At 45.7% G+C, this 20,898-nt stretch overlaps 1 long non-coding RNA gene across 1 annotated transcript; it reads left to right on the forward strand.

Moving 5' to 3' along the window:
* The first annotated feature begins 517 nt into the window (after window positions 1-517).
* Window positions 518-20,370, forward strand: LOC105853712. Its single transcript, XR_001145497.1, has 3 exons — window positions 518-805; window positions 13,079-13,237; window positions 18,704-20,370. It is a non-coding gene; the product is annotated as an uncharacterized LOC105853712 (long non-coding RNA).
* Window positions 20,371-20,898: the final 528 nt, after the last annotated feature.

Raw genomic sequence — 20,898 nt, forward strand, 5'->3', positions numbered from 1 at the left:
GAGTGGGGAGCAGAACAGACAGATCCACTGAAACACACTGCTGATGGGAGCAGCGGGTGGGTCAGGAGCGGTCTGCCGTGTCATGTGGGTCAGCTCCCTGGCTGGGGATGGAACTTGTGCTGCAGCGGCTGCGAAGAACTTCATAAAGTGTTGTGCTTTAACCCGTTGCATCTCAAGGGAGGACCCTGAAGTGGGTGCAATTCTTACTTGAGTTTTCAGATCTGGAAATGGAGCCAGAGAGGATAAGTCGCCTGGTTGCAGAGCAAGGCATCAGAGCCATGCAGTCTGGCTCAGCAGAAAGGGAACAAATCCCTGGAGAGGGGAGCGCACAGATCCTAGAGCCTGGGGATGATTGATCTAGCAAAGTTCTGGAAGAGATGGAAAAGGATGGGATCAATAGTCCAGGTGGAGGGGTGCACCTTGGCAAAGTAAAAGAATACGTCTTCCTTTGAGACAGGAAGGATGGATGATAATGAAGCAGAGAGTTTCTGCGGCAGAGGGAAGAAAGTCAAGGCAGTACATATTACATGACCTTGATCTTCCCGGGAAAGTAGCTAGCAACCTCCATGAGTAACCTGGGCTTCTCACCCACTTCCTTTCTTCCCCTTCTCTGCCCAACCCCCTCCTCTTGTTTTCAAATGGAAGAAACAACCCAGTTAAGTTCTTTTATCTAACTTGGCCATTTATTTGTAAATGAGAGAGGGGGTTGCTGTTGAATAGTGGGGGCTGTGGACTAAGTTAAAACAGGCTGCCTGAAGAATCCTGGGTGTGAAGGAAGAAAGTGGAATCTGCAGGAACAGAAGAGGTAAGTACTGTCTTGATCTTATTCAGGGACCTCAAAGGGAAATGCAAATCTTGGGGAGGCATTCCTGTGCATTTAGACTGCTCCCAAGGAGGAAAACACTAATTTGCAGTTCAGGAGTTTGGTGTCTGGAGGTAGGGCTGACTTTTGTGGTAGATGAATTGACTTAGCTTTTTAAATTTTTAAATGAACTCAATGCATGCTCATAACAGTGTTGGAAAGTACAGAAATGTATGAATTGACCAGAAAAATCACTCCACCTCAGGGAGTCAGTGTTATTATTTGGATTTTTAAAATTTGAGCCTTTTCTCTATGCATTAGAAAAATTTGAAATCTCACAATATCATGTGTATATTCACTGTATAATTGCACTGTATAATTTGCATATCATTAAAAACTTTTATTAAGATACTTTCAAAAGTAGAGGGTGGGCAGTTAAAATTTAAAATTTGGAGATAGCTTATTCGGTTGCAAGGTCCACAAAGGCAGAGATGCTTTTTCATCACCAGAGAACACCTTTCACATGCATTTTGCTGCACTTATTTGACTTCTTGCTGGCTGTGGGTGTTCCAGTCTTTGCTTTGGTGTTAATATTCTGAGAAACATCTCTGTGCTCACATCTCGGGATCTATTTTTCCAGATCCTTGAAAGTAAAATAACTGCGGTGAAAAGTATGACTATTTCAGATTTTTCATACTTGCTTGTATCTGTTTTCACTCCAACCAGAGGGGTGGTAGAGAAGGCAGGCCTTGGGGGTTTCCAGCTTTGCAAGGCTGGGTGGCCTGGACCATGGGCATGCTGGTGTGGACCCTGAGTTGGAGCGCTTTCTGCTTGCCGCTGCTGTGCTCTGGGTCGGAGTAACTCCCTATCAGGTGTTGTTTGGTTAAGATGAGAAACCCATGTGAGCCCTGCCTCCACTGGAAGCAAGGCCAGGGTGCTGCTTGCGTGTCTGAAAGTGTTAAATGCAGGGGGACAGGACAAGTAGCCCTGACCCCATCAGGTGTGTTGTCTGGCCTGCAGTGGTTTTTCCACACTCCGAAACCTTTGAAAGTCCAATGAATGTGATGAAGCCTCTTCCAGGACACTCCCACCCTCCTCCTGCCCCCTCCCCCCCACCAGTGTATGGCCTTCAATTTCCAGGGATCCATTGATCTGCAGAGGTCTCGGGTTGATGAACACTAGGTTAAGAACCTCTACTTTAGGGACCATTAGCAGTTCTGACCTTCTTTCCAGATAGTTTAGCACTTTGGGGACTCTTCTGTAGTAGAAATTACAAGCCGCATTCAGGATACCCTTAATGGTCTGAGCTTACCCTTTTTAGACAAAAACCTGTATCGATACGCCTTCATTTATAGGTTGGGGAGAAACTCACTCTATCTCTTGGTCCTGGGGGTTAGACACTTCCCAAGTTAGGCAAGTCAGGGAGAGTGCCTGGGAAAGAAAACACACTTTCAACCATACATGCATCTTCCTGCTCCCCATGGACACACACATCCTTTCTCTCATACATATCCACACACATATAACCCCAGGCACACACGCACTCTGGCAGACACACACAGCCCATCCACATTGCTCTCGCATAGCTACACACACACACGGGTAGATGCACCCACACGTGAATCCCACACAAAACATACTTCTGCACACGTGTCACCTCTCACACTCACACACACACATGTTAGATACAAGTGTACTTCCGCCTCTCTCAGGTTCAGGGCCGGCTTGCTCTTTCCTCCTTCACGTGGTCTCTGCCTGGCTTCCTCCCCTTTCCCTTTTCCTCCCACCCAGTGGTAAATAGACCTGCCTGAATGTAAAAGAAGCACAGGAGGAAAGTGGTAGATAAATTTAACAAGCATTAAAGTTAATATATAATTTAAATATGTATAAAATTATTCTACGCATCGATTAGAAAATGGGCTGTTGACCGTTTCAAGGCAACAATCAATTTCAGAGTTCATAGGTCAGGTCAAGTTTCTTTCTAATGATCTACAAAAGGAGCATCATTAGGGAGATAATGAACTCCATGGGCTCACAGACGTGATCTATGGCCGGTGGTCGAGGGGCCGCTCAGCCACAGCCAGGCCGCTGCAGACCACGCTCTCCTGTGGGCCCGAGTAAAAGCCGGGCTGGACAGCAGCCGTGATGTAATCAAGGCACCTCTGGGATGACTTGCCTTTTTTTAAAGACCGGGCGGTTGCCACAGCGCTTGGTTGCCAGTGGGCACCTGCGGTAGAACCCCGTGAGTGCGGTTTGCATGGGGGGCTTCCGCTTTTCTGGGAAGTGGAGATGCCCCGCAGCACTGTTAATCTCCTGGCCTGACAAGGCCTTGGTGGCTTGGGAAGAAGCAGACTGAGGCGATGGGACCTCAGCTGGTCTGTTCCAGGATTCAGGCCACTGCCTGCCCACAAGAGGGGATCCCCCAAATCTCTGGGTGGTTCCACAGCTGGGGTGGACTTTCCATGGTATCCCTTGTTTCTTTTAAAAACTGAGGCCTCCATGGTTTGGGGAGAGAGAGGGCTGAGGTCCAGGGCAGCATGAAGCTAAGGCAGGTCTGATATAGTCCCCAGCACCGTCCTGACCCTCCCCAACCCCCTGCCCAGGGTCTTGGGAATCAACTTGGCCCCTGGTCTGAGCTGGGAACTCCCAGCTGCCTTCGGACTATTGTCTGCCTGTGAGCAAATGGCTGAAACAGCAGATCCCAGGGCTCCTGTTTTTCATCCTGAGGTGAATTGCTCTGAAAAGCTTTGAGAACTTTCGATTTAATGAGATGCTTTAAAACCGCCTGTCCAACTTACAATGCCTGGTGGGTTCAGCACTCTGTTACCATTGCAGGGCGATTAGGAAGGTGCTCTCTCTTTCCAACATGGCTCTCAGGAGGGCCTGAAGTTGATGCTGGAAGTTTCACCACTGGAGACGCATCCCTTTTTTTAGGCATCAGATTTTCCTTTCATAAAAGAGGTAGATCTGTCCTTCAGGTCACTGGCTTCTCCAACCAGAGTGGCTCTGACTCCATCCAGAGTCATCTTGGTGAAGTGCCGGATGAGGAAGCAGAGACCGCAGATTGGCTTCTGTGCTGTGTGGATGGGCTGTTGTCCAGCTCTGAGGGTCCCCTGGGGGTCTGTGTGGGCCATGATGCTCTCGCAGCGCTCCCTGAGAGCTAATGAAGAAAATGGGGAGAGAAAAGAGGAGAGGAAAGGAAGAAAAAGCCACCATAAATTGTCTTGACCACTTGTAAGTCTCTGAGCATCCCTACATGCTGTTCCCTGGCCCTTCCTGCTGCCCCTTTTACCCCTGCCTGGCAAACTCCTTATCTTCCTTCAGCTCTCCCCTTGTGGGAGAAGTGTCTTGGGTACCCCTCTCCCCAGCACGTGATGGTTCCTTCTCTATACCTCCTCTGGATCATATACTTGGATGTACCAGATTCAACTATACAATCAGTCTGTTCCACTACAGTTAAACTGAAAGCACCCCAAAGCAAGAACCTATCTTTTTTGCTTGGTCTCCCTGGCATATCCAGTAAATGGTAGCCCCGAGGCAGAGTGCTGAACTGAACACAGGCAGAACGGCCTGCCGCCGGGGTTCGCTCCATTCCATGGATGCCTACCTTGGCCTGGGTAAGCACATCACACCCCAGGAGGCCAGAATGGAGGGTCATTCCTGAGGTGGGGCCGCAAGGGCGGGGCGAGGCCTGGGCTACATGCGAGGACAGGCTCCCCTTTCCTCTGCAAGCATTTTTAGAGGAATGGACTGAAGCTTTGACTCCGAGGCAAGTAGTAGTATGAAAAGGTGTCTTGGGGTACCCACGCTGACACCTGGATGGTGTCATCTGTTTTGTCCTTGATGGCAGCAAGGATGGCAGGGCAAGGGTGACAAGCTGATTGGACTTCTTCCCGCATAGGGGACCCTCAGTATCCCCCTGGGGAACATGGCAAGCCTCCTTCCTGCAGCCACCACCCCTCTGTCCTCTCGAGTCTCTGCTCTGCTTCTGGGTCTCAGAGCCTCAGATGTTTAAGTTTACTGCTCTCAGGAGCAGCCCCTGGAATGTGCCCATTTCAATTCTTACAAGAAAGACTCAAGCAGCATCTGGAGGGACAAGTGGGGAGACAAGGAAGCTTTCACTGGTATTGAAGAGGGTGGAAACCCACACCTTTGGCATGGCCATTTGGAGACAGTTGCTAATAGAGACATGCTTTGGGGTGCTGTGGAGCAGTGTATTGTGAAAAGTGTGGCACCCCACCCCAGTCTCCTTCCCACACTCGGAGCCTCTGTTAACTGTGCCCCAGCGCTTGGGGGGGGGTAAGGGGTTTGGGATATGGGGGGAAGGGGGGCAGAAGCCTGTGGGCTGAATAGAGACAATTAAGCCCCTCATGGTAGGGGAGCGGTATGCATGGACTGGTTCCTGTCAGTTTTGGTTGTCGTCCCAGGAGGCGTTAAGAACTACCCCGCAAACAGGTTTGTAACAACCGTCTCCCCCTCATTAATCTCGTGAAGTGGAGGATGGGAGAGCGGGCGCGCACGCAGTGCGTGTACATTATTGAATTAACCAGGCATGTAATTAGCGCTCAGGTGCTCCGCGGAGGAAGAACCGCTCACAATTAGTCAAATTTAGCTTTAATGCCCTAAAGTTGTGGCGTGGCAGCACCGCCCAATGCACAGAACCTCCTCATCACCTGCCATCCTCAGCTGCCTCTCCCTGCCTGGACTCTCATGCACATGGAATTCGATGTTTGGGGCATTTGTGGATGTGTATGGAAATTTATGTAACTTTTCCGAGTGCTGTAAATCATGTTCTGACAAGGAAAGTGGGTGACCCTGGTGCTCGGATATCAAGGAGCCTGCGGGAGCCAGTTGTGGGAGCAGTTGGCCTTCTATTTGAGGATCTTACATGAATTAGATGGAGATGAATGCTGGCATTAATTAAATGTTAATGGGGCCTTGGTTATAAAGCTGTCTTTTGTAGTCTTTGTGGCAAATTCGTCTACCAGGTGACACCATACTACAACAAAGTGCTTTCTCATAGTTAAGAGATGGTGAGGTCTTAGATCACAAAGGTGGACAGTGCCAGGGTCCCCTCCAACCCCCGTATTTTGTAGCTGGGGAAACTGAGGCTCAGACTCTCAAGCGGGTTATGCATGATCATGCAGGTCAAGCCGTAGGGACTTTGTTAGATCCTTTGACTGATCTGATCCTACCCTGTTCTGAGTCTGGTCTGGAAGTGTTCTGAGGGTTTGATTGATTATGTCAATCAGTTAATACACTTGGGAAGGACTCATCTTAGGGAGGTGCAGTGATGGCAGAGGAGATACCTTTCTCCTCTAAATAGAGATGTCTTGTTGTGCCCTTAGGAGATTAACGGGGAGAATGTGAGTGAGCAAGAGTAATGTATGATAATTAGTGCTCCAGCTAGAAAAAACTTCTCATTCATGCATGTGGGTCGTTGAGCACTTTAAGACAGGGTGGAGTGACTATTCCATGGTGTCCAAATTATGTCTGCTAGAAAGAAGGCAGAGGACAGATGGGGAAAGCAGAAAAAAGATGATCAGTATTCTTTGCTTCCTCATCTCTTTTGGGCAGAGATATGAGGCGACCTCAGTTTGGGTCTCTAATGTTCACTATGCCCTGATTTAAGGACGAGGGGCTAGCCTCAGTCTTTCCAGCTTTATCCCCTATCACTGCCCAATAAATATTGTCCCCAAAGGCAAACCAATTAATCATCCCGGAGCATGGCTTACCTGCCAAAAAGTTTTGCTACCACAGTCCTCCTCTATGTTCTTGGATTTGTTTTGTCCCATTCACTAGCTCCGCTTGGTCCAGTGCAAATCTCACCTCTGCCAGGATGTCTTCTCTGGTTACTGCTTTTGAGGAAAGAATTCCTGGAACTTGGAAGACTTCTCTCCAGGATGTCAGATGGGGTTGATGTGGTTGCTTCTGCGACAGAGACTGCCTGCCAGGGTTAAGTGAGGGTTGTGTGAGGGGCCAGGCTGGAGAGGGGGTGTAAAGAGGGCAGAGGTGAAGCTGAGGCTTGGTCTATGGCTCCAGGCCAGCACCCAGCTTTGCCAGCCTCTCACACATGAACATGATTACAATGATAGAAACGTGGCTTTAACAGGACAGTAGTTAGTGGCAGAGGGCTTAATCCTAAAGCATAGATATTCTTAGTCAGTTTTGGATTAATCTGTTGCCCACATTCACCTCTAAGGAGCTTGATACTCTACTCCATGTATTTGGCTTATCTCTATTGGCATTATCCAGAAGTGAAGTTCCATAACCTTGGGGTCCAACCCAGAACCCTGGTACCCAGCATTTTCTGTGCATTGACATGGAGTCTACCTGTCTTGCTATTCTCACCGCATCACCCATCTTCTTTCTTGCCCTGCCCTTGGGCAAGAGGTGATCAAGTACCATCAGTAATGCCTGACTCTATACAAAATGATATCATGGTGATTCCCATGGAGACCCTGCACTGCATTTCTGTAGAAGTATCCAGAGTTAGAGCAATTTCATTGCACTGTTGCCCAATCCATGGCATTTGGACCATATCAGAACATTTCAGGGCATTCTAAGGTACCCAATCTCCCCCTCCTCCCAGTTACAACTGGCAGCTTCTATTTAGTTTTGCTTTCATGTCAAACCATGACAACAGAGTTTTATGCCACTTTAGGATAGGACGTGTCTCTATGCCTCTAAGCAGCGTGTGCCAAAAGTTTATTGTTTGGGTACTCATTGATGGCCCTGATCTCCCATTCTTGAATCTTCTCCTTTTGATAAAACATGCTCTTTAATTAAAAACATCCTCTAGACACCGCGACGGCTGCTCACTCCCCATTCAGCAGTGGTGAAGCTGGAGGAGGTACAGGAAGGTTAAGAGAAATGGCTGAGGCCCATAACTTAATTCCTGGGTATTGGCCTTGTCCTGCATTTGCCCTTTCCAATCTTGGCTTCTTTGCCAGTGAAACAAGCAGGATTAGTGCATGATAAGGGAAGCTAGGGTCGTAATTACACCCTGTGCGACAGGGCAGCAGAACCACCAAATAAATCCCTGGACAATTATTAAAATGGCCCAATGCATTACACAAATTAGAACAGGCTGGGACTTTTGGGGAGGAGGGAGGGGAGTGAAGACCCAGTATTTAAGTGTTCTTGTAAGCCATCTAAGATATTAATGTTGCAAAGCTCCTTATGAATATTTAAGAACATAAAATGGAGCTTCACTGCAGTCCCACATCACCACAGAAGCCTGTAATTCAGTTGAGCCCACTTAAGAAGGCAGAGCCCAGCCCATGGCAGATTGAAGGCAGATGAAGCTGGAGAAATGCTTGTCACAGGCTGGTGTAATGATGGTGCAGCACATCCTCAGAGGAGGATTTAGTGACAGACTCACAACTTTTATGAGTGGGACTCCCTCATGATTATTCACCCACCCCCTACCCCCTGAATGATTTTTGGAGGTTGCCTTTGTCCCTGGGCAGATGTTAACATGGAACTGATGAAGTCTTCATTCACCTGGTCAATTCAAATCCAGGCTGCACAGCCCTCCACCATGGTCTATGGTGCTCCGGCTTTCCCCATTCTCATCTTTCCCTCCCCTCTCCCACGCCAGGTGCCTCAGAGCTATGGTCAGCTTTCAAAGGCTGGTTTTGATGTTTTCCTGGCCCTTTGGTTTCTCTATGTCCCACATATAAGTGAAACCGCACACTATTTTTCTCTTTCTAGCTATTTATCTTAGCATCATCCCTTCCAGCTCCATCCATGTTGCTAAAAATGGCATGAGCTTATCTTTTTTATGGCTGAGTAGTATTTTATTGTGTATATAGATCACATCTTCATGAAGGATTTCTTTGACTCTCTCTGTGAGCACTCACAGAGGCTACCTGTCTGCCTTAACCACTTAAGAATCTGCAAGTCACTAATTGTAGCTTGATTAAATCTAAGTGAATATAGGTCTAAGTATGGAGCCATCTACTTTGGGTTCAGATCCCATCTGCTTATTGCTGGTCATGTAACCTTGCACAATTTATTTATTCTCTTAGAGCCTCAGTTTTCTTATGGATACCTGATAGAGGAGGAGGTAGATGTAAGGATTAGATGAGCCTGTGAACTGCTCAATATGTGTCAGACGGACTAACAATCATTGATGATAATTAACATTGAGAAATTCGTCAATTGGATTTGCTAACCACACATTATTTAGTGGGAAAATACCAGCTTTCCTTACTTTTGAAAGCAGTGCAAAGGGACCATTATGCAGAGGCATGGATTGTTTGCCCACCGGTTACATGTCCATCCTCTCCATCACAGGGGAAGAGAGCTTAAACCTCAGGCACCTGAGGTTTAAAAATATAACATGAAGCTTTTATTTACCAATGGTGTTACAAGTGTAGCCATCAGGAGGTGTAGATCAAATAATTTCTATGGTCTCTTTTGCTTTTCAGATTTTCTACTAAATAACTTCGGGTGGCAAGAGCCTTATAGGAAGTCCACAGAAAAGGTACCAAGAGGCAGAGGAGGGAGACTTGAAAGGAAGAATGTCTGTTGCCAGCAGAGGAGGGTCTTTAGGGCTGTATTTTCTTATTTCTGTGCCAGCCCGATTCTTTGCATAATAGTCCCTTTGCACTGTTTTCAAAAGTAAGCAAAGCTGGTATTTTTCTCCCTTAATAATGTGTGGTTTGCAAATCCAATTGACCAACTTCTCAACATTAATAATCATCACTGTTTGTTAGTCCCTCTGCTAAATACCGTTATTTCACCCCCACCCCCAGTAACTATTACCACCCTTATTTTGCGGTTGGAGAAAGCATGCTTCAGGGTTGCATAGCTGGGAAATGGTGGCACTGAGTTTGAACTTGGACAGACTGAGTTCAGAGCTATGCTCTTAAACACCTGGGCCTCCTTCATCAGCACTAGTGGGCATACGATGCTTCCAGCCTGGCCTCCGCCCCAGAGTCACTTGGCTATTGCAGTTCATGTGGTCCCTGCTACCCACACATCGTAAACACATTTTGTTGTTTACCTACTGCTAGGGGCTGCCAGCTTCTGCCCTTTGCCAAGAGAAGTATATGTCACAGGGTACTTTAGAAAATCAAACACACTCTTGGAAGGCTTCCTGATATGTTCACTGAATTTGGAGAAAATAAACCTAAAAACAGCCAACCGTTTGTGGCACTTCCCCATGGGATTCTAGTGAGAAACATCAAACCCATCACAGTAACGAGGGAAACCATGGAGACTTCCAGGTGAATTTCAAAGATATCAGTAGTTTCCAACCTCTTAAAAAAAACGTTAGATAGCTTCCTCAACTGAAAGTTTACCTGGCAGCCTATCCATTGAATTTGGAATATATTTTGAAACAGAAGATGATGATTGAACTTGCCATCCTGGTTCCTAGAGAAAACCCTGGATCTTGGGGAACATTTTGAGAACTGATATTGATCTTTGTAAGAACAACTGTTATTCCTTTTGATAACCCAGTATCTACAAGGTCTTCCCACTCTGGAAGGCTATACATTGAGGTCATGCTGAAACTGTAACTCTGGGGACACTCATGAAAGATACTTGATTCAACATACATGCTCACATATCTGGGATTTCTAATTATTTTTTAAGATTGCTTACTGAATCCTGTCTTCAATCATGACTCAAAAGTAATAAAAATAAGATGCCAGAAAAGTCTGATGTAATAGAAAGTTATCAGAAACTTAGGTAGATAAAAAAGTTGACATAGATTTATCTTAGGCAAACGACTCACCCCTCCCTTAGCAGGAACTGAAAGTGCTCTGTTAGCAAGACCCCGAGCAATACCGCTTCGGAGAGTGTCAACATATTTGAGGAGCGCTGTAGAGGCCCTTGATGCTGAGAGTGCTCGCGCTGAAATGGGATCCCTGATTTCACAGGGGATGGTAGGATCCCCAGGAGAGGAGATCCAGGAGTGACACTTCAACACCCTCCAGAGGAACGTGGCACATGTATTATTTAATGTTCGTAATTGCAACATAATCTACACAGCCTGGCTTAAGCAGAAAAGGGTTTGTATAAGAGGATACTAGGTACCACACGGGATGTGCTGCACAGGGAGTGACTAACCAGCAAAGACTGGGGCTGTGGGGGGCTTTAGTGGAAGACCAGTGCTCCTTGACGCTGGCAGTGCTCAGAACTGGACACCAAGCCCTCTGCCCACTCCCTGGTGGAGAGCTGGGTATCTCTACCATGTGCTTGCAACATGTCAGTTCCATGGCATTTAGTTTCCACTTAAAAAAAAAAATCATGCATTTATGCATACAATAACTGGGGTGTAGGCCAGAGGTACAGGGGTGAGAGGATTCACCAGAGGCTGAAATACACTGCTGAGGGGAACAGTGGGAGAGGCAGGAAAGGTCTTCTGCCCCACGTGGGTCACCTCCCAGGTTGGGGATTGAACTCATGCCTCAGTGGCTGGTAATGGTTTGATAGCTCTGAGGTTTGAACCCCTGTACCACCAGGGGATGCCCTCTTCTTCATCTTGCTCACTTCTGAATCCAGCTTTCCCACAGACCTGTCTGATGTAGCATTCTAAGTGACGTAACTACAACTGCAAGAGAAGTTGGAAACTTGAGAGCCCTCGCTGGTGGTGCAATGGGCAGGACACAGCACTGCAAGCCAGCCTCAGCCGCTTCAATGCAAGTTCGGTCCCTGGCCCTGGAGATGAACCACATGGCTCAGCTGACCTCTCCTGACCTACCCGCTCTGCTCCCCTCAGCAGTGTACTTCATCCATCTGCCTATTCTATTCCCCACTCTGTCCCTGGTGAATGGTTTCACTGCCCCCGCACCTCTGGCCTGTATCCCAGTTCTGTATGTATAAGTAAGTCTTTAAAAAAAATGTTGAGATCTTGAGACCTGTTAGCAGGGCACGTTACTGTACTGCAACAATTCAGCTTCTGTGAGCAAGGAGGAAGTGGTGGCTACCGAGCAAGCAGCTGAGAGTGTCTAACCCTGCTGAGAGTGCCTAGTTCCTTAGCAGAGGCTGGGCAGTAGGAAAATAAGGACAATCCAAAGGCCTATAGCTGCCTTGAACTAATTGGTTATGAAGTCTTTTACACTGAAATAGGCAGGCATTCTTCAAAAAAGCTTTTTAACCCATATAAAGAAAAAACAGATAGGTAACTAATGTTAGATCTAGAGAAAAGAATCCTCCTTTGAATCACTAACTACGGAGAGCCATTGCTTCTCACCCAATTTTTATTTTTATTTATTTATTTTTTTCTCTTTCAGAAATGGGGTACAGGCCAGAGGTGCAGGGACAGTGAGAGGGTTCACTACACACAGAGCGGGGAGCAGAACAGGCAGATAGACTAAGTACACTGCTGAGGGGAGCAGAGGGCGGGTCAGGAGAGGTCTGCCGCAACATATGGATCATCTCCAGGGCAGGCGGGGATCGAACTCATGCGGAAGTGGCTTTAGCTTCTTAGTGCTGTGCTTTAACCCGCTGCACCACTAGGGAGGGCCTCACCCAATTTTTAATCTTAAGTCAGAGACCCAGAACCATTAAAGGTAGGACCCTGTGACTCTTCATGACTATATATGTGACTCCTACTCTTGGCTTTCTCCAGAGATTTGGAGCGTTTTATCAAGATTGTGATGACTTCGTAGGAAAGGAGATACCTATAACTTTTAGATATTTCACTCATTCCATGCTAATTCCTGGGGAACCAGTATACTACTGAGGTTTAATGGTCTGTAAGGGAACTTCCAGGACTTAAGACATAGGTGAAATATCCTACATCATGGTTGTTTACTGGACCCCCAAGTCCATTCTGTGTTACTTCCTAAGTTCCTGACTAAGTAGTTAGAATACATATATTTGGTACCAGGCAGAATGATAACATTGATTTCCTTAAAGTTTCCTTGGTCAGAAAATGCCAGATAGAAGGCAAAGTAGAAATCCAAAACCATACTTTATCCCTGGGGAAATCATTAAATCCTTTGAAGCCTCAAAAGGTACAGGTGTCATGATCCCTAACATAGCCCCATTTAAATCACTCATTTATCCAGTGCAGAAAGTGGATCTATCTTGGAAAATGGCATCAGATTATTATACCCATGATGAAGTGACCTCCACTTACAGCTATTCCAGATATGGCTGCATTGCTGGAGAAAATAACCTACCCTCGGATGCTATTTATACTGCTACTGCTTTTTAAAAATTCAGTTCTGAGAAGAAGACACAGTTTGCTTTCACCTGGCAAGGATTGCGGTACACTTTATTGCTTCAGCTTTTCCTCTCTATGTCACAATTCAGGCGCGGAGATATTTAATCACATCTTCATCCTACAAGACATGAGGTTGATTCAGTATATTGACAACATCATGCTGATTGGAGAGGGAGCGGAAGCTTGTTTGCACTGTAGGCAAGATGCACGGACGCCAGAGAGGAGGATTGAATTCCATGAAAATGCAGGTACCAATGACCTACAAACAATGTTTTTATTTCTCCTCAATGTCTTTTGCAATGTGTAGACAAATATTTTCAAATAAAATTTTACATCATTCAAATCAGCATGTTGCTGCTATTTGATATTTTCTCATTTATCATATTTTATATATGCATTTATATATGCGGATGTTGCTAGTTTTTGCTCCTACCTAAAACTATCATAATCCACTTTGCTTTGCTGTCTCAATACAGCTTAGGTAGTTAATGTTTTATTTTTTCTGTTTCTGTATTCTAAATACTGTTACTATAAATGTCTTCATATAAATTGCCATTTTTTTTTTTTTTGGTTTGGGTTATTTCCTTAGGGTATAGTCCTTAAAGTGGAATTGCTATGTCAAAGGGTATGAGCAGTTTTATAGCTTTTGTTACATATTGCCTTATTGCTCTCCAGATAGATTGAACCAATTTACAATGCTTCTGACAGTACATAGGCTTACTATTTCCCCCAGTCCACCCAATAGAATTGTATATGTTTTATTTATTTTCTTTAAACTTAATATCATGTAATGATACCTTAAAGTTGTGTTAATATGTATGTCTTTAATTGTGCATCGCATGTGGGTTCATCCTTCTTTGGCATGCCATGTTTGTTCACATTACTCTGGTTTCCCTGGTGAGTGTATGAGCCTGTGAGACTATGAGTCACCCATGAATCTAGTCATCTAGTTGCCATCTTTCGAGTGCTTATCATATTCCAGTCCAGGCAATGAGCTAGGTTCAAGGGGTTCTGGGGAATGAGATGCCATTCTTACTCTTGAGGGCCTCTCTGTAGCTGGGGAGAATAAGATCAATGATGATATCAAATGTGACTTAAGATGGGGAGATTGTACTCAGGGGATTCTGAGGAGGAGAATAAGGGGGACTTACCTATGGTATCTCTAGAGGAACCACCGAGTGCTTTGAAGAAGAGCCTAGCTGTGTTCCGATAACTAACCCTCAAGGAAAGTGAATCAAACTTTAGAAGACAAGTGAAATTTAGCTGGGAGAAAAAGGAGTGAAATAAATTATAGACTTGAAGAAGAGAGAGAAGCATATGTGAAAATGGGTATGGGGGAGCAAGACCTTATCTGACCTTCAAGAACGGGATGAGCAGAGACAGGTTGAGAGAAAGGCTGTAAAGTTAGGTGAGCCTGATAGGACGCTCTGGCCCCAAATAATAGAAAACTATGACGTAAGTGATGTGGACAGTAGCAAACATTGCTATCTCATCAAAGAAGAAGTTCTACAGTAGATTTGCTCTAGGGTTGGTGAATTCTATGGCCCGTTAATGTCATTATGGATCCAGGTTCTTTCCATTTTTCTGCCCTGCCATTCTTCCTTCATCCTTTGCTGGGACTTCTTTATGGTTGCCAAATGATGGTGACATCTTTTGCAGACAATGTGGAAGTAGAAGAAAAGGGGTTGTTTCTTCCTCGTGTCTCTTTTTAAGAACAAGGGAACCTTCTATTAAAGTTCCTCAGAGGACTACCTGCTCTTGGCATATACTGCTCTTGGGGACTTATGCCCACCCCCTACTAAACTCTAGCAAGGGGACAGGCATTATCATGCCTGGCTTAGATTTTTTTAAAAAAGAAAATTACCTGTGAATTGAGATCGCTTCCTTGAGAGAAGAGCCTGATCAAAATCAGAGTTTAGTTGGCAAAGAAGAATGGGGAAAGGGATTTTATATAGACAACAAATTGTATTTGCTCTATTGGGGAACACATGTTTGTATTCTCTATTCACTAGTTGTCACTTCTAAATTATTTCCTATGAAGATCCTGTTGTTAGTCAGTTTTGAGCCACGAGGAGTTCCAGTCATAATGGCAGTAAAATAGCAGTGATTAGAGCGGAATACAGTGGGTGAATAGATTCATTGCACGCTGCTCAGAGTCAGAAACAGTGCAGTGTGTCATAGGTATTGAGCAGAATGAGAAGAAGCACCCAGCCCCTGACCTCAAATAGCTCATGATGTGGGCTGGGGAGGAACAAATGAAGGAGGAAACATGTTCATATACTGACAATGAAACATGTTCATATACTGACAATGTAAAGCTATAAATGCAATGATTAAAATAGCCTGTTTGGGCATCTACTTTGTATTATATTCTACCTAAGAATTTCGCGCATTCTTACATTTGATCTTTATAGCTACACTCATATATCTCTGAGAAAAGTGAGCTCAGGGTTAGGTGACTTGTTAAAGCTCTCACAGCTAATAAAGGAGAGTCAGAACTCGGAACTGAGGTCAGCTAACCCAGGGTCCATGCTTTCGCTGCTCTGCTACAAGTTCTCCCTGTCATGAACTCAAACGTGAAGCCCAGGAATGCCAGTAGAAGACTGTGCTCCTGCTGTCAGGGCAGGGCTCTGGAGACTGCAAAGGATGGGCCATGTGAAGAGAAACCAGATAGACAAGGCTGAGAAGGGCTTTGAGCTGGAGGGGACTAGGGGGCAATTGGATGTCAAGAACTAGAAGTAGGAACTGAGAAGATAGGGACAGGCCTGTGTCCTTTGATGTTGAGGTTGGCTCATGGGTAATCTATGCCTTCTATAGTTTTTGTCACAAAGTTGAGTTCTAGAAAGACCAACTCTCAAGTTGTAGGAGATAGATTGGGAGGGGCTAAAGTCCCAGGGAGACTGGTTAGGAAGCTATTGTGCCACCCAGATGAGAGATAACTAGAGAGAAAATGGAGGAATTGAAAAGACATTTTAAAGACACAAGCAAGAGGATTCAGTGATTGATTTATTGAGGGATGAAAGAGAATGATTTGAGGATGACTCTCAATTCCTGGTTTCTGCAACTGTATTGATAGTGTTGGGTATATTGAGGGTCCCTCTATTGTGGGTGGTAGAATAACAACTCAAATGACCTTAAACAAAATGACAGAGAAAGCAAGGAAGAAGTTGATGCAGCTATTAGAGGTGAGGAAGAGTTGTAGGAACCAAGGGCTCCATATCTCTTGGACATTGTCTGTGTCTCATCTTTGCCCATTTCTGCTTGGTTTTTTCCACATTCCATCAACGATGACTACCGACTGTTCCAAATACACTGCCTTCATGCTTGCAATTCCAGTGGAAAACACTTTCAGTCTGCTTGAGTTAGGAGCTCACCTTCCACCAGCCCTTGGTCCAGGGAAATTGGGTACTGTGAGTAGAAGAAAGAGAAGAAAGAGGTGGGAAGAATGTCCTGGGAAACCCACGGTAATACCATTGTGGTTCATTTTAGATGCAGTTGACCAAGAGAGAAGACAATGGTGAGGGGGACACACCAGTAAGTGGGTTTCTGTCAGCTCTGATTTGGATGTGAGCTATACAGCATCAACCTATCCAGCCAACACCAAGTGCTGTAATAATTTATTGAAATCAACATGCTGGTGAGACAAGGAGCCTGACAAACAGCAGATGGCTCCTACCCAGAAAGGCTAATCAATTCTGACAAACAGCAGCCATCATAAAAGAGTGAACGTACACTGCATGCACACTCAGCTGAAGGGCTCAGAGACAAAGCCTCCTGCTTGGCTGAGCCAGGAGAGAGCATCAGCCTCTGTGAGATGTGGAGTGGAGAAGTCCGGGAACTCTCAGGCCTTGAACAGCTGACCCGGCTCCCTACCTCACACCAACACAGACCCCACGCACACCTGACTCCACAGGCTTGCTTCAACCTGCCTTGAACCTTCCCACTGCTCCTGTGCTCACTCTCTTCTCCATCTGAGATATCTTGTCCCCCTTCTTTTTCTGTCCTTGGAGAATTGTGCAAGTCCTCAAGGTCAGTTCACGTCCCCTCTTTTCCTAAAGACCTGACTTGTTAATGCTTCCTGTATGTGTTTGCGACTAATTGTCCTCACTAGATTAACCAGATCACAAACTTCTAGAGGACAGGTGACATGTCTAGAAGCACCTAGCACAGGGCTGTAAATTAAGTTTTTAATGATGTTGAAGTTTTAAACAGCATTCAATGATAATGAAACTTCCTTCTTTCACTTCTAATCTTGGGGTGAGAGGAATCACATTTATTAAGAGATAGGATATTTGCAACCCATGGCAAAGGACTAAGGAAGTTAACATATGAAAATAAATTTGTACAAATCTGTAATGCTGGACAGGAAACCCAATAAGGAATCAGGCCAAGAAAATTAATGGGAAATTCACAGAAGAGTCTATATTCATGAAAAAACTCAACATTCCCAGTTCTTGATGAGTTACAAATCAAAACATGACTCTAATTTTTACAAATGTATTCTACTGTGTTAGCAAGAGCATAGTGAAATAGCTGCTCATCTCATAAAAGTGGGACTGATATGTGTGTGAATTTCCTGGAAGTAAAGTTGACAATTTTATTAAAAGTCTTAAAAATGTCACACTGTAAAAATCTGTAGTTCTGCTTCTAGAGCTTTAGCCTAAGAACATAATCAGAGGAGAACACAGAGATTATACATAAGGCTGCATCTCAGGACCATGGCAAGCAGCCTGCTGATTCTCATTTATTCAGAATTCAGAAGTCATCCCTAGACAAAGGGGTGGAATTTTCATAAGTTTCTATTTGCCAGACGTGATAATCCTTAAAAAAATATTCTATGAACTGAAAAGATATCATTCACTTAAGAGAGTTTTGATAGTTGGCCTGAGGGCTGCTGGGGCTGGGGTCAGCTTCCTTTCCATGGGCAGAGACATCCCACACTCCCTGAAGAGCTTGCACCTGGGATCCAAGCTTCTGTGATGAACACCAGTTTGCCAGGCAGTGCTGTAGCTCCCATCTTTTTTCAACTCACCTGTCAAGTCTAGGGGTATTCTGGGTGAACTGTTACCCCGCCCTAGACCTAATCTAGTTGTTGGGGTACAGATAAGAATGAGGAGACTAGGCCCTCCCTGGTAGTGCAAGGGGTTAGAGCACAGCATTGCGAAGCCCCTGCAGCATGAGTTCCATCCCCAGCCAGGGAGCTGACCCACATGGCGCAGCAGGCCTCTCCTGTCTCACCCACTGCTCCCCTCAGCAGTGTATTTCAGTTCATCTGCCTGTTCTGCTCCCCACTCTGTCTCTGGTGAATCTTCTCACCCACCACACCTCTGGCCTGTACCCCAGTTCTGTAAGCATAAATAAATAAAGCTTTTTTTCTTTTTTTAAGTCATGCTGGTAACAGGCAGGTGAGTGGAGTGGAGGGGACTGGGGCCAGTCCGGTACAGCTTGGCAGTGGCCCTGGGAATCAGGAAACGTTCCAGAAGTCGTGCTGAGGGGATTCAGTGATGGGAGTGAGCAGGTGGAGGAGGCTGTGAGGGGCATTGCAAGGGTGAGGGTCAAGGAGGCGTTAACAAAAACTTGCGGGTTTCTGGTGTGAACAGGCTAGTCTAGATTTTGATGTTTTCTGGGAGGCAGAGTAAATGGTGGCTACTGGTTCCCGTGTCCTGTGGAAGCCTTCTCAGCATGTAGTTCTCTCCTTTCTTGTTCTCTTTCAGTCTGTCTCCAGAGCTCTCTGGACGTAGCTGCAGTGAATGGCCCAGACAGTGTTGACCTGCAGCCTGGAGCTTGCACACTTTCCTGGACCCCAAATGGCTCTCCTGACAGCAGGTTCTGTGTCCTGGACCCAGAGATGGACAACGGGGCCCCTCACCCTGCTGGACTCCCAAATGGCATCTAGAGTCGTTCATCATTATTGCATTATTAGCTGTGCTCAGCTTGGAGCAAGGTGCTATGCAAAAACAATCTTTTCCACACTGATTGCACTTATATTCTACTGTCAAACCCCATCTGAGGCCTGCAGTCTTTCCTAGGTCCTCCTTCCCTCTCTGGTGGTCATGGTTGTGTCCTCTATTGCATTCAGTTTCTTACAAAGTATTAGCCCTTGTTCATGCATCTGTCTCTTTGGAGAGTCTGGGAATTCCTGGGGCGCAAGGGCTACATATAGCCCCCTCTCCCCTCCAGTATACACACACATCCAGTCCCCCCACTTTGCTTTTCCTCTAGAGTTTTAGGAGTGTCTGATGTAGTCAGTACTCACTGTTAGGACTTTGAACTTGCTTGGTGGGGTGACACTGCTGTTTTTTTCTTAGCCTGAATAGCTGCCAACCTTGTTGGGGGTCAGACAGAGCCACTACCTCCCTCAGTCCCCCTACCTTCACCCTGACCCCACCAAGGTTTTTAAAGCTTGTAACAGTGGCCTGAAGCTCCTAACATTGCCTGATTACCTGATTCGCCTGGCTGCTTGGGGGAAGACGTTTTGGTCTGGAAATGTGATGCCTTGAAGATGCCACAGAAAGCAAAACACCCAGCTTTCCGCTTGGGAATGGGACTTGTGCCTTTAAGACCTGTCTTGGGAAATCAGCCTAAGCAACATAATTGTGATGAAATTACCCCAGATCACACCCACACATTCATTATGAGATTCCTTATTGACACCTTGACAATTTGTTTCAGGAGACGTTATTGCATATTCCTCCCTCTGGAATAGATACAGATGCATATAGATGTTTGAGCCCACACATAATGTATATGCATATTGGTGTGCTTTTATTATATAATTACATGAGGCTATCAATCAGTTTTCATTTGGAGCGCTTTGCATTTATAGTTCAGGAAGTTATTTAAAATCCAGAGGTGGAGAAGAGACCATAGAAGAACTAAAGCAGGAGCATTGGACCGTGTAAGCCAGTAAGCCTTTGTGTTTGGGGAGTTGTGTCTCCCCATCTCCCATGCCACCCTTCTTCCTTCATGATACCATGTCTTGCTACCAGTGGGGTCTTAGTCATGAGCAGCATTAATGAGAAGAGGGTATCCATGGAATAACCACAGGGGAACCTCTTTAGGGCCATATGGTGCCATCTTTAGCCCCTATGCTTGGGTCCTTCCAGTGGGTGTCAGGAAGCCCTGGGGCCACACTGACCCACAGACAATGGCAAGGGACAGCTGGTGACTGGCCAAGGTCATATACCACCGTGGTCCATAGGGATAAAATAAGATATGTTTGAGTAGAGCTTCCTGACTTAAAATTCATGACACATGTGAACGGTAGGTTGTAGTCCACAGCCCAGGGCTTGGTCCAGAGCTTGGGGAAAATGCCATTCCATTTTCCCTGTGTTATACAAAGTGACATAAAATATGAGAGATTAGGAAGGACATTATATATCAAATTGGGATAAAACATTTTTCTATTTTTTTTAAAGATTTATTTATTTGTCCATACAGAACTGGGGTACAGGCCAGAGATGCAGGGATGGTGAAAGGTTTCACCAGAGACAGAGCGGGAAGCAGAACAGGTAGATCGACGAAGTACACTGATGAGGGGAGCAGCGGGCGGGTCAGGAAAGGTCTGCCGCACCATGTGGGTCACTTCCAGGGTGGGGATCAAACTCGTGCTGAAGTGGCTTTAGTGTCTTAGTGCTGTGCTTTAACCTGCTGCGCCACCATGGAGGGCCCAAACATTTTTCTATTTTTAACAGAAATTTGGACTTGCTTCCGCCCAAGCTTGCTGATTTGTAGCGGGTTCACATGAAGGTTTCCATCTGGTACAGCTGTGCACCAGGCCTGAGCAAGACTCTCGGTGCTGAACTCTAACAATTCTTGGTAGTCACCCTTGATAAGAAATTTGGTTTGCACAAGTGGGTGATAAAAAATTTAAAGCCATTTTTCTAACCATTAAAGATTCATTGCAGTT

Source organism: Condylura cristata, unplaced genomic scaffold (genome assembly GCF_000260355.1).
Source record: "Condylura cristata isolate star-nosed mole 26May11 unplaced genomic scaffold, ConCri1.0 scaffold00016, whole genome shotgun sequence".
NCBI classification, from domain to species: domain Eukaryota; kingdom Metazoa; phylum Chordata; class Mammalia; order Eulipotyphla; family Talpidae; genus Condylura; species Condylura cristata.